At 38.1% G+C, this 13,884-nt stretch overlaps 1 long non-coding RNA gene across 1 annotated transcript in view; it reads left to right on the plus strand.

The window, feature by feature from the left end:
• Positions 1-1,871: 1,871 nt before the first annotated feature.
• Positions 1,872-13,884, plus strand: part of LOC120884131 (uncharacterized) — a 61,341-nt gene continuing 49,328 nt past the window's right edge. The window contains exons 1-2 of the long non-coding RNA XR_013436137.1: positions 1,872-3,910; positions 6,082-6,184. This is a non-coding gene — a long non-coding RNA (uncharacterized LOC120884131). The remainder of the gene's footprint in view (positions 3,911-6,081; positions 6,185-13,884) is intronic.

Consider the following 13,884-nt stretch of genomic DNA (forward strand, 5'->3'; position numbering starts at 1 on the left):
CCAAAAACACTATGTTGACACACTAAAATCAACATATTTCCATATACTAGCATTAACAATATAAAACCAAAATGTAAAACACAATAGCATTTACTCTGAACAATAAAATATATAGCTCTTAATAATAATATTGGTCCTAAACCAATACTTACAAATAAACTTAAAAGAAATATGCACAGAATGCATGTGCTATAAACTTATTATAGAACATTAAAATAATAAATAAAAAGAAAATCTAAATAAAAGAAAAGGCATACTATATACACAGATAGAGAACTCAACACAGTACAGATGTCAATTCTCTCCAAGTTAACGCAAATTTCTCATCAAAATTCCAGTGAGATGTTTGAAGATAGAAACCAGCTGATTCTAAAATCTATGTTATGTATCGAAAGAAACTAGAATCACTAAAACAAATCGGGGAAAGAACAAAGTTGGGGAAAACTCTATTTGATTTTAAGATGTACTATACACTGACAATCACAGTAGAGTTGTGGAGAAGGGATAGACAGAAGAGAGTCCAGATAGAGACTCACACAAACCCAGCTAATTTGTGCTTTGGGACTCAGTGGCAAAATCAATGTGCTGGAGAAAAGATACTGTCTTCAAAAAAAATATTGTTGAAACAATTATACATAGACATACAAGGTGAGCCTCAACAATCTCACCTCACACAGAAATTCAGTCAAAATTAGTATAAAACACTAAACTATGAAATGCACTAGATATGTGAACATGTGACTAAGATCTACACAGTGGAATACAGGCAGAGAGCCATGCCCATAAAAATCCTTCACAAGTAGTCACTTATGAACTGTGGGTTGCAGATGATAATATCTGTGAAGAAAGGAACCTGGCTTTCTATGTCTCTGTCTCGGTTGGAGAAGAGCAGCTTGCTTTTTTGGACTATCATGGGAGAGAAAATAAGCTTGTAATGATAATGCACTGAAATGTGGGGCTTTGCCTTTGACAGTAGAGTGTTTCATCTTAGTAATACACTCTGCAGGCTGGGAAAAGGTCAAAGTGCTGTTACTTTTGCTCAGGACCTCTTGGAGTTAAGTGTTCTGTTTTGTTCACTCAACTGCTAAGTGTTGTTGTATCCTTGTCTATTTGAGTCCAAGTCCTCAGTAAGTTTCCATTCCTTTCTTTCCTAGTAGTAAGCAATTTTACCTCAAGTTTAGTTCTACTCCTAAGAATGAAAATTACTCATGCATCTATTGTTTTCTGACTCCTGTGCTTGGTACCACAGAGCAGTTAAGCTCCTGCCCTCACAAGGCTTTAAGTCCTGGAAGGAGGAAGAAGAGAGGTTCCGATAGCCAGGAACTATACTTTCCTGATGGTTATTTGATGTGAAAACTCGTACCTGCTTAACATTGAGAATTTGAAGTAGCTGATTATAATATTCATAATACATTCTATGTCCTGTGCATCAAAAAACACTGCATGTTATAATGCATTTACCTGCCTTTTTTTTCTCCTGGTGAGTTTGTATGTTCTTTTGCACAGAAATTATATTTTATTTGTTCTTTTTTTTTATTTGATTGTCAAGCACAGCGCCTGGCACCTACTAAGCCCTCAATAAACACTTAAGTGATTTCTACCAATAGTTGTGTTTCCAGGGTCCCTGGGTACACTTCCAATGGCAGGGATAATGGTTGACTTCTCCTGTTACCTTTTACAGTTCTTATGAGAACCATGAGACTGTGCCATCCTGAGTGTGGAAAGGGTTAGAAGAACCCTAGCAGATATCTAAATCTATTATATTCAGAACAAATATCAAGTGAGTAAATTAATAAAATACATCAGAAATAGCAGAGTGAACACTGTAGCAAAGACCAGAGAACTGACTGTTTGATTTTTTTTTCTTTTTGAGAGAGTGAGAGAATTTTTAATATTTATTTTTCAGTTCTCGGCAGACACAACATCTTTGTTGGTATGTGGTGCTGAGGATCGAACCCGGGCCTCACGCATGCCAGGCGAGCGCGCTACCACTTGAGCCACATCCCCAGCCCTGACTGTTTGATTTTTAAAATGCTGGACTTCAAGCACAGAGGGAAGACTGAAATCAAAACTGAGCAGAACATCACCCCCCTGCAGGGGAAATATCAGGCAGTATCATGTACATGTAATCAGAGTCCCAGAAAAAGAATGCCGCAGCATAAAAATCCCAAAATGACATAAGAAAAATGTTAAACTTGATGAAAATGGCAAACCATAAATATTACAAACTAGCAAATCCCCAGTAGAATAGGCACCCTGAAAACCTCACACATGCACAGCATATTTATACCATGAGAAACCAGAGACAAATCCTAAAAGAAGAATGAAATAAAAAGAAGACTCAAGGAGAGGAGAGCGAGGGGAAGATTGATCACACAAGGAGGAGCAGTAAGAATCGTCTCCAAGTCTTTCCAGAACCAGTGCAATGGAATGATACCCTTGATGAGAAAAAAAGAACCATCAATACTGAATTCCATATCTAGTGGAGAGGTATTTTGAAAATGAAGGTGACATAGAAATGTGTTCTGATAAATAAAAGATGAGAGAATGCAGTGTCCCTGGACATGTATAAGACATATTAAGGAAAACTCTTTGGGTGTAAGTACAATGACACAAATTGAAAACCTGTAGCTAAAGGAAGAATTGAACAGTACAGAAGTGGTAGATAGGTAGGGTAAGTATAGAAGGCTATTATTTACTTAAAAGATATTTGACTCTTTAAATAGTGAACAGCCTATGGCATTTTATCACGTAAAGTTATTTGATTTAACTTATATTTTGATTTCATCAACAGCTACTTTGTAAAAAGCGATCGCATCCGTGTTCCTCAAGACCTGTTGTTTTCTTTTCTTATAACATCTTTGGGCAACTTGGTAATTGTAGTCTCATTAAGCGACTTTAAGGTTTTTTTTTTCTCTTCTTGTTTCTTGAAGACATTATACAAATATTGTATATGAAGTTACATTCTCTTTATAATGATAGTCATATCTTGGTTCAAGATCTAAGGTAACACAAGAATTTTCTTCTTTGTATTATTCTCCACGGCTAAACTCATTTTTAACGATCGTTGAAAACCTTTGGATAAACTTGAACCATTTTCTTCTTTTTCTTCAAACCACAATAATTATCAAACCAATGCATAAATCAAAGCATGTGGTTCATTCCACAAATCATGACCCACATGATCATTGAGATTTCTGTCCTTCTGAATCCTATCAGGCTGGTGACGGTTAACGTGCAATGAGAAACCTACTAAGACATCTGCCCCTGGCCCTTGGAGGACATCCCATGTGCTGGCTCCTCTACCCATCAGCTACCTCATTTCTTTCCTCTCTCTTGGGAGCACAGGCTCTTCCTCTGTCCTTGGTGAATTGGAATTGAAATCCTACAGAATTGCATTGTGAGAGTAACGGATCGGAAGAGATCTTTCCTGGCTGCCTACTTCTCCCTCCCAGGGATCTGTATTTATTGCTTTAATTAGAGCACCAAGCTGTGGGAGGAAATGCAAGGCTTCAGTTCTTCTCCTGACAGCTTCAAACTGGGGAGGCAACTTGGAGAACTTTTTGCTGCAAACACACCATCCGGATAATTAGTACTGTGCGGCTAATAACTAAAAGAAGGGGGTGGGGGCATGAGATTCCAGGCGAGAACCTTTTAACAGACTTCAGCGTTCTAAAATGAGTTTCCAAAAAAAAAGTTGTGGATGAAATGTTTGGGAAACTTTTTGTTGAATGTGACTCAGTGTATTAATGTTCTCTTTGTGTGGAGGGAGGAGCGAGGTGTTGATGTTCGTCTAACCTGAAGCAAATGTCATTGAATTGCTGAGCTGGCTTTCTCTCAGTGTTGAAAGGAGAGAATAATGCCCTACAATTACTCCTCCAGGGAGAATTCAATTTGCCAAGTGATTAAGGTAAGAAAAGACAAAGTTTCCTAAGGTATTTTGGGAATTCAGCAAGGTCTCTAGAAGTCATTAGTTTTTAAGGGAATAATCTTAGTGTGCCTAATGGTGATTTCTAAAAATTATTAATGACCCATAAAGTATGATCCAGGCCAATCAGAATAAAAACAAGGCATTGTGTTATGCAGATACACTACACCTCAAGATTAGCCCTGGTTGCAGGTGATATACCTCTGCTTTTTTTTAGTTCTTAGTGGTCTCTGGAAGATTAAAATAATTGCAAAATAGACAGTTTTAATGACCTTTTATCAGTTCTGAGCATGATCATCTTTCATTTATTTCCATTCAATGACCACAACATTGAAGCTACTGGGTACCAAATATTGGAGCAACAATGATAAACAATGCACACCACAAATCCAGTACTCACAGGTTTACATTTAAAGCAGGAGTTAGTACGTTCAGCTTTTCAGATGAACAGGACCTATTTCAACTTTTCAGTGCTTCGGTCCTACACCAAAGCAGTCTTGGACCATACATAAGCCAACGAGTATGGCTGGGTTCCAATAAACCTTTATGGATACTGGACACCGAATTTCATATAATTTTTTTGCACATCATGAAATATTATTTTTTAAAATTCTCTGACCATTTGAAAATGTCAAAACCCTACTTGGGTTATACTAAAAGTGGTGACTGTCTTGATTTGGCCTGTGGCCTTAGATACCTGTTGGCCCCTGATCTAGAAAGTAGATAGGGGAGGGGATCAATCCCAAGTCGAAACTGGCTGATGTTGAAAGTGGAAGGAATAAAGTACACACTGGTGTAGATGACCGTGTGCCCACAGGTGTGAGAGTTATGGAACCTTAGAGGTAGAAGAAACTTCAGAGAGGATTTTAACAACTTTTGGTCATTTTTAACCAGTTGCTATGGCCACCTTCAATGAAAGAGCTTGACAATTTAGCAAGGCAGTCTATTTCATTCTTGAACAGAGACGTGTTCATTATATTTGTGGTTACATTAAATACAAATATATATCTCATATATATATACATATATATGTATATGTACACATATGCATATATACTTTTGTGTGGAGGGAGGAGTGAGGTGTTGATGTTCATCTAACTTGAAGCAGATGTCATTGAATTACTGAGCCGGCTTTCTCTCAATGTACTCATGTATGTATATGAGAATTATGAATCCTTGTAAGGCTCTCCTACTATCTCTTTTTGCCCTTTTGGCAGACCTCAGGGAATAAATATAAGCAACTTTTGCACATTTAGACAGCTACCCCATCCTTGCAAGACTTTAGCTATTAATTTATTATTATTATTATTATTATTATCATTATTATTAATTTTTACCTATTTTTGGCCACATAATTTAGTGCTTCTAATTGAAAGGCATGGTTCTAAGTTTTCTATTCTTTCTGGTTTCTTCATAGATTCAATATTAACTCATTTGTTTAGAGCACAGAGAAAATTAAGAAGTATAGAGAAAAGAAAATTAGACTGTTTCCTTTTAAAGTGGTTATTCAAAATGCATTTGCATAATAATAACAGTGTGTGCCAATGTGCCCTATTAAAGTTAATCTGCTTATGTGATAAGGTTCTTGGAACATGGAGCATAGCTTAGTTTGGCCTTGAGAAAAAGTGCTAATCCCAAATGAGTATCACCTTCTTTGCAAAGTGAATATTGCCAATGTTAGGCTATTCTAATCTTTCCTGTGTTTTCTTATCTTTATTCAAACATAAGGCAACTTGCAAAGACAGTTTAATAGCAAAATGCTGTACTCAAATGAACCAATGCACTAGAGCAAAAAGGCATGTTTGTGAGTTGAGCTCAGGAGTGCAACCTGAGCATGGGTGCATTCGTGTGTTTGTGTGTGTGAGTGTGTGTGATTACACATATTAAGTCATAATTTTTGGACATTGTACTATATAAGAAATATAGCAGCTTTTTGAGCCAGACCAGCTCTTTCAAATAATGACTTCTTCACATAATATTTGGATAACTTTGGGCAAGTTATTTCTTTTAAAGCATCTTTAAGTCTTGGTTTGTTCATTTGTAAAATGAGAGTAATAACGCACATTTTATTGCATCAAATGAAAAATGTTAGCCAACTGTTTAAGAGAATTCCTAGTACTCAAATATCATTCTTTTTTTTTTTTTTCTTTCAGCCACCACCAAATTGTTTCTAAGGCTAATAACTGGCAAAGTGGGAGAAAGAAGGAAAAGAGTGAAGTATTGGAAAACCTAATAGGGAGCGATCTCAAGCTGGAGGTACAAATGCATTATGCAAGAGATTCACTCTCTGGTTTCATGAAATAAAATCCATTCCCTAGAGTAATTAAAATATGATTGTATTATGATTATATATTTAGCTTAAAAACTAAAATCCCTTTCTCATCTGGAGTTGATTACAAGGAAGGAGGCTGGTGTGGTTCTCATTTAAAATGTAAATGTTGGTTTAAGTTCCTGAGATTGTCTCCAAGTCTGATAAGAAAGCAAAATTGATTGTATTCCTGCAGGCCAGAGGTTAAGAACATTTAGCCTTGTGCACCAAGGCGATGGAAAAGAATATCTGTTTTATAGCCATGTGCTCTGGATCTTTAGGTTATGTATTTTATGCACATCCATTTCTTAAATCGTCACAACAAAGCGATAGGCACTGTAATTATCCCCATCTTACAGATGGAGAAACTGAGGTGGGTGGGAACCCCAATGAGTTAATAGCAGAGCTGGGATCTGATCTGGCCCACTGGCTATGGCTCGCCCAGTCCTTCCTGAGTTTTCCAGTGCATCCCCCCTCCACTCCACTGACCCTCATTCTTTCTCCCCATTTCAGCAGGAAAAAAAGTGAGCAGTCAAGGATCCTAAATCTCTAATCCTCTAAGGCCCAGTCTATGACATGCCTAAGTGCAAGCCCTTGAAGGAGATCTGCAGAGGAAATACTCAGTCCTCAGCTCCAGTTAATTATTGAGTAAAAAAAATCCAATTGGTTTAATATTAGGCAAATACTTTCTAAACATGAACCTGGTGCAGATAGTCTCCTGGGTGCTGCCCCTACTGTAGCTAAGAAAATAAAACTCCTGTGCTGTGGGTGGAACAGCAACCCCCCCACCATTTGGGTCCTCTTGGAACCTCAGAATGTAACCTTATTTGGAAAGAGGGTCTTTGCAGATAGAATTGAGTTCTAATGGAGATGAGATCATAGTAGATTAAGGTGAGCCCTAAATGCAATGATGGTGTCCTTAAAAGACACTGCCACACAGGGAGGATACCTGGTGAAGACAGAGGCAGAGATTGGAACCATGTGTCCAAAAGCAAGGACCCTGAAGGTCCTCGCTGGTGATCACTAGAAGCTAGGAGAGAAGCATGGGGCAGATGATCTGATTTCACTGGCTTTCCTACTTATAATGAGTTTTGGGATTCCATCGCTTGTAGCTGTCATATTTCCATGGCCTCCTCCAATCTGTGACAATTCCTTGCTCTTTCCTTCTCTTCCATACTCTTGATATTTTCATAGAGTCCTGGCTTTGGTTTGTCTTGACATTTTCTTGTAATTAGATGGAGCTTATGCATTACAGGGAAGGATGCTTCAGAGGTGCTCCGTCCTCAGTGCATCATATAAGAACGATGTTGACATGTGTTTCTGGTGATGTCAACCTTGACCACTCAGGTTAAGTGCAATCTGTCAGATCCCTCCACTGTAAACTTACTATTATCTTTTTTAATTGCTAAATATTTGCACACAACTCTACAAATATCCTATTTCTGTTTAAGCTTTCAACTAGTAACTTTAGCATTCATTGATGGATTTCAGCAAAACATTTTGAAATAAAGGACATTTGCATCAAGACTTGTCCTGTTGCATTATAAGTGTACTACAAGTTTATGATATAAGGGATGTGAAGTATACACGATGGGATTAGTGAATAAGAACAAAGAGCTTATTAAAAGATACAAGTGTATGTGCAAATGTAGACATAATAAACTTTGGGGAAAGAACGGATTATTGAATAAGTTATGTAGTGATCGTTAGATAACTATTGAAAGGAATACAAAAGTAGATCTCTTAAGTGTACAGAAATGTAAATTCCAAAAATGCAAATATGAAATTAAATTTCTATGCTAAAAGAATGTATTGGAGAATAGTTATATGACCTCGAAGGGGAAAATCTTTCCTAGCATGACTCAAACAGGAAGGCTTCCAGCAGTGCTTGAGTATCCAAAACTAGAAACATATGTCAACCTACAGAAGCATGGCTGAATCAATTTCACCGAATCCATAGGAAGGGATAACAATGTAGCTGTTAAAAAGACCTAGAATGTTCCATGTCCTCCACCATCTAGATACCATACCTTAATTAAAGGAAAATTAAAATCAAAATGGGAAAGGATGCATCAAAAAGCCATGAAAATGTCCAATGTCTTTTGTGATCATAGAAGCTAAATTAAACAATAATGCAATAGGATTCTACGTGTGTGTTCAGAAACTTTCACAAAAGTCTTTTACCTTTCTTATCCCATGGAAAGAATAAAGATGCAATTGATTTATACACATAGATTTAAAAAAAAATGTCATCGAAAGTGCAACGTGGTGGTGCAACGTGGTGGTGCACTCCTGTAATCCCAGTGACTTGGAGGCTGAGGCAGTAGGATCTCATGTTCAAAGCCAGGCTTAGCAACTTAGAGAAGCCCTAAGCAACTCAGTGAGACCCTGTCTCAAAATAAAAAAATATATATTTTTAAAAAGTCAGTGGTGATGTAGCTCCCTGGATTAAGCACCCCTGGTTTAATCCCTGGTACCAGAAAAAAATGTCATCAAAAATAAAATTTCCAACACTTTGGAAACATGAATGTAAAAAAAAAAATAAAGTATTGCTGCAAAGGGACATTAAAAAAAATACTGAACAGGTACATATGTATAGTATGGTCTCAGCTTAGTAAAAATGAGTAGAAAAAAAAAAGAACAGAAATTTCTTTGTGCTTTAAAAAATATATTTCTTCTATATCACAAATTCTATACCTGGGAATACAAAACTTGCATTCAAAATGTAGTTAAAGCTTCATGCACTAAGATTTTTGCTACAGCATTATTTGTGACAACCCAAACTCTGGAAACCAACTAAATGACCAGAAATTTGGAAATTATTAAGCTAGAATTTGAAATAATTCATATGGGGGATTATGTTATAAGGATTAAAAAATAATGTTGAAAAAGAACTTTAAGTGACATGTAAAAATACATATGGTGCCATATGAGGTTAAAAACAGGAAACATCAACAAAAAATACGTCTGGGTCTTAACTGTGAAAATAAATTCTTAGAAGAGATTCAGGAAGAAAATGCAATAAAAAGTGGTAGCTATTTCTCATGGTGATGGGGTTATAGTCAGTTGGAAATATTTCTTTTATCTTTTTCTTCATTTTGCAAATGTTTACTCCTGTATTAATTTTAGTGCCACAAAATAATCTTTGTCCCAAGAACAACAAAAGAAGCAGCACTAGGAATCAGGTGTTTTTGAGAAATGTAATCCATTCCTTCAAGATGATGGGTGGCCTCCTCCCATCGAGACAGCAACCTTGGGCCTTTAAACTTGGAGTGATCCATAGATCTGAGAAGGTTCTAAAGGTCAGATCTTTAACTGTTGGTTTTGTGCTAGTCCAGAAACGAGTACAGTAAAAACACTGTTAAGGATAGAAGGATAATTGGTGCCTTGAGCACTGTGCTGTTTTGTAAGGAAAAAAAAATTGCACTAATGGTATTTTTGAGTCAGTGAGACACAGACTTCTGGACATGAATAAAAAACTTAAGAGAAATCTTTGCTAGAAAACCAAAGGAGGGGGAAACACCCTACAATTCAATGAAGATGGACATAATTGTTTTGTTTTTTTGTGTGTGTTCCTTTGATTGTTTAAGGCTCATTAAAAGGGAAGTCAGTAACCTGGCTACAGAGGGGATAATGACTTTGATTACTGAGTTTCTCAATAGTCAGCTTTCTTTTTCTTTTCTTTTCTTTCCTTTTTTTTTTTTTTTTTTTGGTACCAGAGATTTAATTCAGGGTCAATCAACCACTGAGGTGCATCCCCAGCCTTATTTTGTATTTTATTTACAGACAGGGTCTCATTGAGTTGCTTAGTGCCTCACCATTGCTGAGGCTGGCTTTGAACTTGTGATGCTCCTGCCTGAGGCTCCTGAGCCCCTAGGATGACAGGCATGTGCCACCGCACCCGGCTTCAGCTTTCTTGATACCTATAAAGGCTTGCTTTTTAATTGTGAAGACCATCAAGAAGAACTAATTGGAAAATGAAACAATTAGGGTGTGAAAGAATCATCACCAAATTGTGGGTCCACAAAAATGAAGAAAAATGATAATGGGAGTTAATGGGGATTAGATGTGTAAACACTTGGCTCAGAGATATTTGTGTGGGAACTCAGTTTCAAGGACTCTCCAAATTAGATTTATTCTGAGTTGCTAGTCGAAGAAGACCAGTGAGTAGAAGCCTCAGAGTCAGTATTTCAGTTCCATGCAAACATATTTTTTTTTGTTTCCTTTAAAAATATTTTTAATTGTTTTGGACCACCTTCTGTACTAATGACTCAAGCCACTCTGGAGCCCCCTAAGAGATCATGCCATTGATACTGCGTTGACAAGGCTTTCGTGCCACCTCTTGTTACTGCATGTGCTTCTCCTTCTATATTTCCCACGTAGCTTATGATATTGTCATACTCTACCCAGATGCCTCAGTTGGCGATCTAGGGGCCATGTTGGCCTCTTCCACCTTTGCATGTTGCCATGGCTTAAATGTTTATGTCACCCCCCAAAAATTCGTACATTGAAATTTCCTCTGAAATGATGGCATTAGAAGTGGGTTCTTTAGGAAGTAATTAGGTCAGAAGGGTGGGACCCTCATGAATGGGAGTAGTGTCCTAATTTAGAACAAAAACACAACTTTGGAGATCTGGCTAGTTTTAACCATGCACTAAGAAGGCTCCTTTTATGAACCAGAAAGTGGGTCTTCATTAGACACGGAATCTACCAGTGTCTTGATCTTGAACTTCCCAGGTTCCAGAGCTGTAAGAAGTAAATGTCTGTTGTTTTTAAGCCACCCAGGTCACGGTGTTCTTACAGCAACTGAAACGGACATACCAAATTGGGTATAAATGAAATCTTTAGGGGAAACCGTGTAGTGTACCAGACATCTCCTAACGAATCTGCTTCCCCACTGGTTTATCATTCTTTTCCTCCACCTGGTCTGGTACTAATAACCTCCCATTCTTTTATTCTTTCCATGAAACCACTCAGCCTTATGGATGGCATGATATCCTCAGTGTTTAGCTTAAAACCTCACACCCGATGGTGCCCAACGAATCTGAGTAGATGCATGAATGGATGAATATTTTTGATGAATAATAAAATTTCAGTGCGAAGGGAAAATGATGACAAAAATATAGAGCAAAGACTGTGTTTTAGTCAGCTGTTTCTCTGCTGAGACAATTAGAGGGGACAAAGTTCATTTGGGGGCTCACCAAAGTCTCAGACCATAGATGGCCGACTCCACTCCTTGGGGCTTGAGGAGAGGCAGAACATCATAACCAAAATATATAGTGAAGAAAATTGGCTCAGGGCCTCACCAGGAAGCAGAGAGAAAGAGCTCTGCTCAACAAGGACACATTTATAAAGCCAAAGGCATGTTCCTAGGGACCCACCTCCTGCAGCCATGTCCCACTTGCCTACGGTTACCACTCAGTTACTCCTAACAGAGGATTGATTCACGGATTGGGTTAAGGCTCTCATAACTCCATCACTTCACCTCTACACCTTCTTGCATTGTCGTCTCACATATGAGCTCTGGGGGGGGCCACTTCTCATCCAAAAACCATACCAGAGTGGAAAGAAGGCATAGGTCATATTCCATGACTCTTTAACAACAGTTGAAATGACTATTTGATAGTTGACTCTGACTAAACGTTTAGAACAATCACAAGAAGTTTACATGGAAAGGTATAAATTATAAGCCAAAAAAAAAAGATGAAAACAAAATATAGAAAATAAATGCACAACTCAAGAAAAACCATTAAAAATAGGGAAGCAGGGGTGAGAGGCAGAGATGATTGTGATCATCAGATCATTGTGAACATATCAGATCTTGAGAGAGCATCAGTATATATATATATATAGGATACCGAATGCACAAAGAAGAGGGATCTGTTCCACCCCATTCCCTTTTCTCTGGAGAGAAGAATCATTGGCTCATGGGATGATGGCCTTGAGATTCAGGCCATCACCTTGAAGGCCCCTTCCTCAAAGGATATGCAGAAAGACCAAAACTTTGGGCAGCTCTCCGAGGCTGCCCACTCTCTTCTTCCTTCAGAAGAAGAAACCAGTGCCTCTGTGAACTGGGGAACTGGTGTTTGTTTTCTGGTTTGGGCAAGGAAACATTGTTACATGGCCCAGGAAGAACTTCCCATTTGACTTGGTTTCTGTGCTTGAAAATCCCAGTACAAGCTCATTGCTCCTATTAAAAAAAGCAGACTTCCCAAACTGTAAAGACCAGCTCAGGCTGGGCCTGGGGTGGGCAGTTCTCCTCTGATGAGTGGTTAGCAATCCTGTCTGGGGTGGTTTCCTTTTCAGCAAGGCTTGTTTAAGGGGTGAAAGTGACACTTTTAGGAAACTCTTGAGAAAAGAGGGCAGAGATCTAATTGCCTTATTCACAGTTCTGCGACTCTGTTGGAGCCTGTGGTTGTTCACCACTTTGTACCACGATAATAGTTATTGGCTGCATTATTAAACCACATTCAGTTTTTTGGGAGACCAAAGAGTTTCCAAGCAGCCCTGGCCAAGTCGGGAAACAATCTCAGAACGTTAACCCTGGAAGAGCCGGGAGACCTCCTAAACTTGATGGTTTCCACCCACAGCCTGGAAAGTCTGCAGAGAACAAGAGAGAAGATGAGAGAACAGGGCCCTAAGCCAACCATGGAGACCTCCCATCCAGAGCAGTTCTACCTATTTAGTTTGAAATAGGATATCCCCACCTTAACAAGGGTTTGACTTCTGAGTTTTAAAATTTTTGTCGTGGTGTGGAAACAACAGAAGGATGATAGTAATGACTGTACTTTAATTTTAAATTTTTTATTTTTTTCACTGGGTTAGTCCAATGTGGTGCATGCTCTCCTGTGATGCTAGACGTACAACAGTTCATGCTTCATTATGAAATGGGCTTGTGTTTCATGATTCTGCCCAGCTGCGGGCTACTGTGTTCTGAGGAGGCATTTGTAGGCCAGGCTAAGCTATGTCGTCTGGTATGAAGCAAAATATTCAACTTAAGGACATCTTCAACTTACAGTGTGTTCATCAGGATGTAACTCCATCGAACGCTGAGGAGCATCTATATTTGGATTGTGTTCCATATAGAATTTCATTTAGTAGAAGTTTGTGATTTTCTGCTTTAAAAAGAAATGCATAGGTTGGCAACTCTTGATTCAGTACAGAGGTTGGAAAACATTTTTGTTTTGTTTTGTTTTGTTTTAAAGATACAGAAAGTAAATATATGGGCCATATATTGTCTCTGTCACAAATTCTTTTTTTTTTTTTGGTTATGTTTTATTCCCTTTTTTTATAAAAACCTTTCTCAGATTGTAGGCACTTGTAAGTGGGGCTGAGGACTGAGCTAGTTGGAGTAATTCATTTTCTAAGTGATGAAACTGGAGCCTAAAGCAGGAAAGTACTCACTCTGAGGTCACAAAATCAGAAGGATTGCATGTCATTTTACAACTGAGAAAGGTGTCATTTGTTGGTTGCATCATTGTGCAAACATCATAAGGGAGCTAGCAATATAATCTATGGAATCATATTCTTACATGTGATCGGTTGATGACCAAAATGTCATCCTGTGGCACATAACCATAAATGGCTAAGCCAGAGTTGGAACCTGTAGCCAGGGCATGTTCTTCAGCAACATAATCTCTGTGTTTCC

This window comes from Ictidomys tridecemlineatus, chromosome 3, assembly GCF_052094955.1.
Source record: "Ictidomys tridecemlineatus isolate mIctTri1 chromosome 3, mIctTri1.hap1, whole genome shotgun sequence".
Lineage (NCBI taxonomy): Eukaryota > Metazoa > Chordata > Mammalia > Rodentia > Sciuridae > Ictidomys > Ictidomys tridecemlineatus.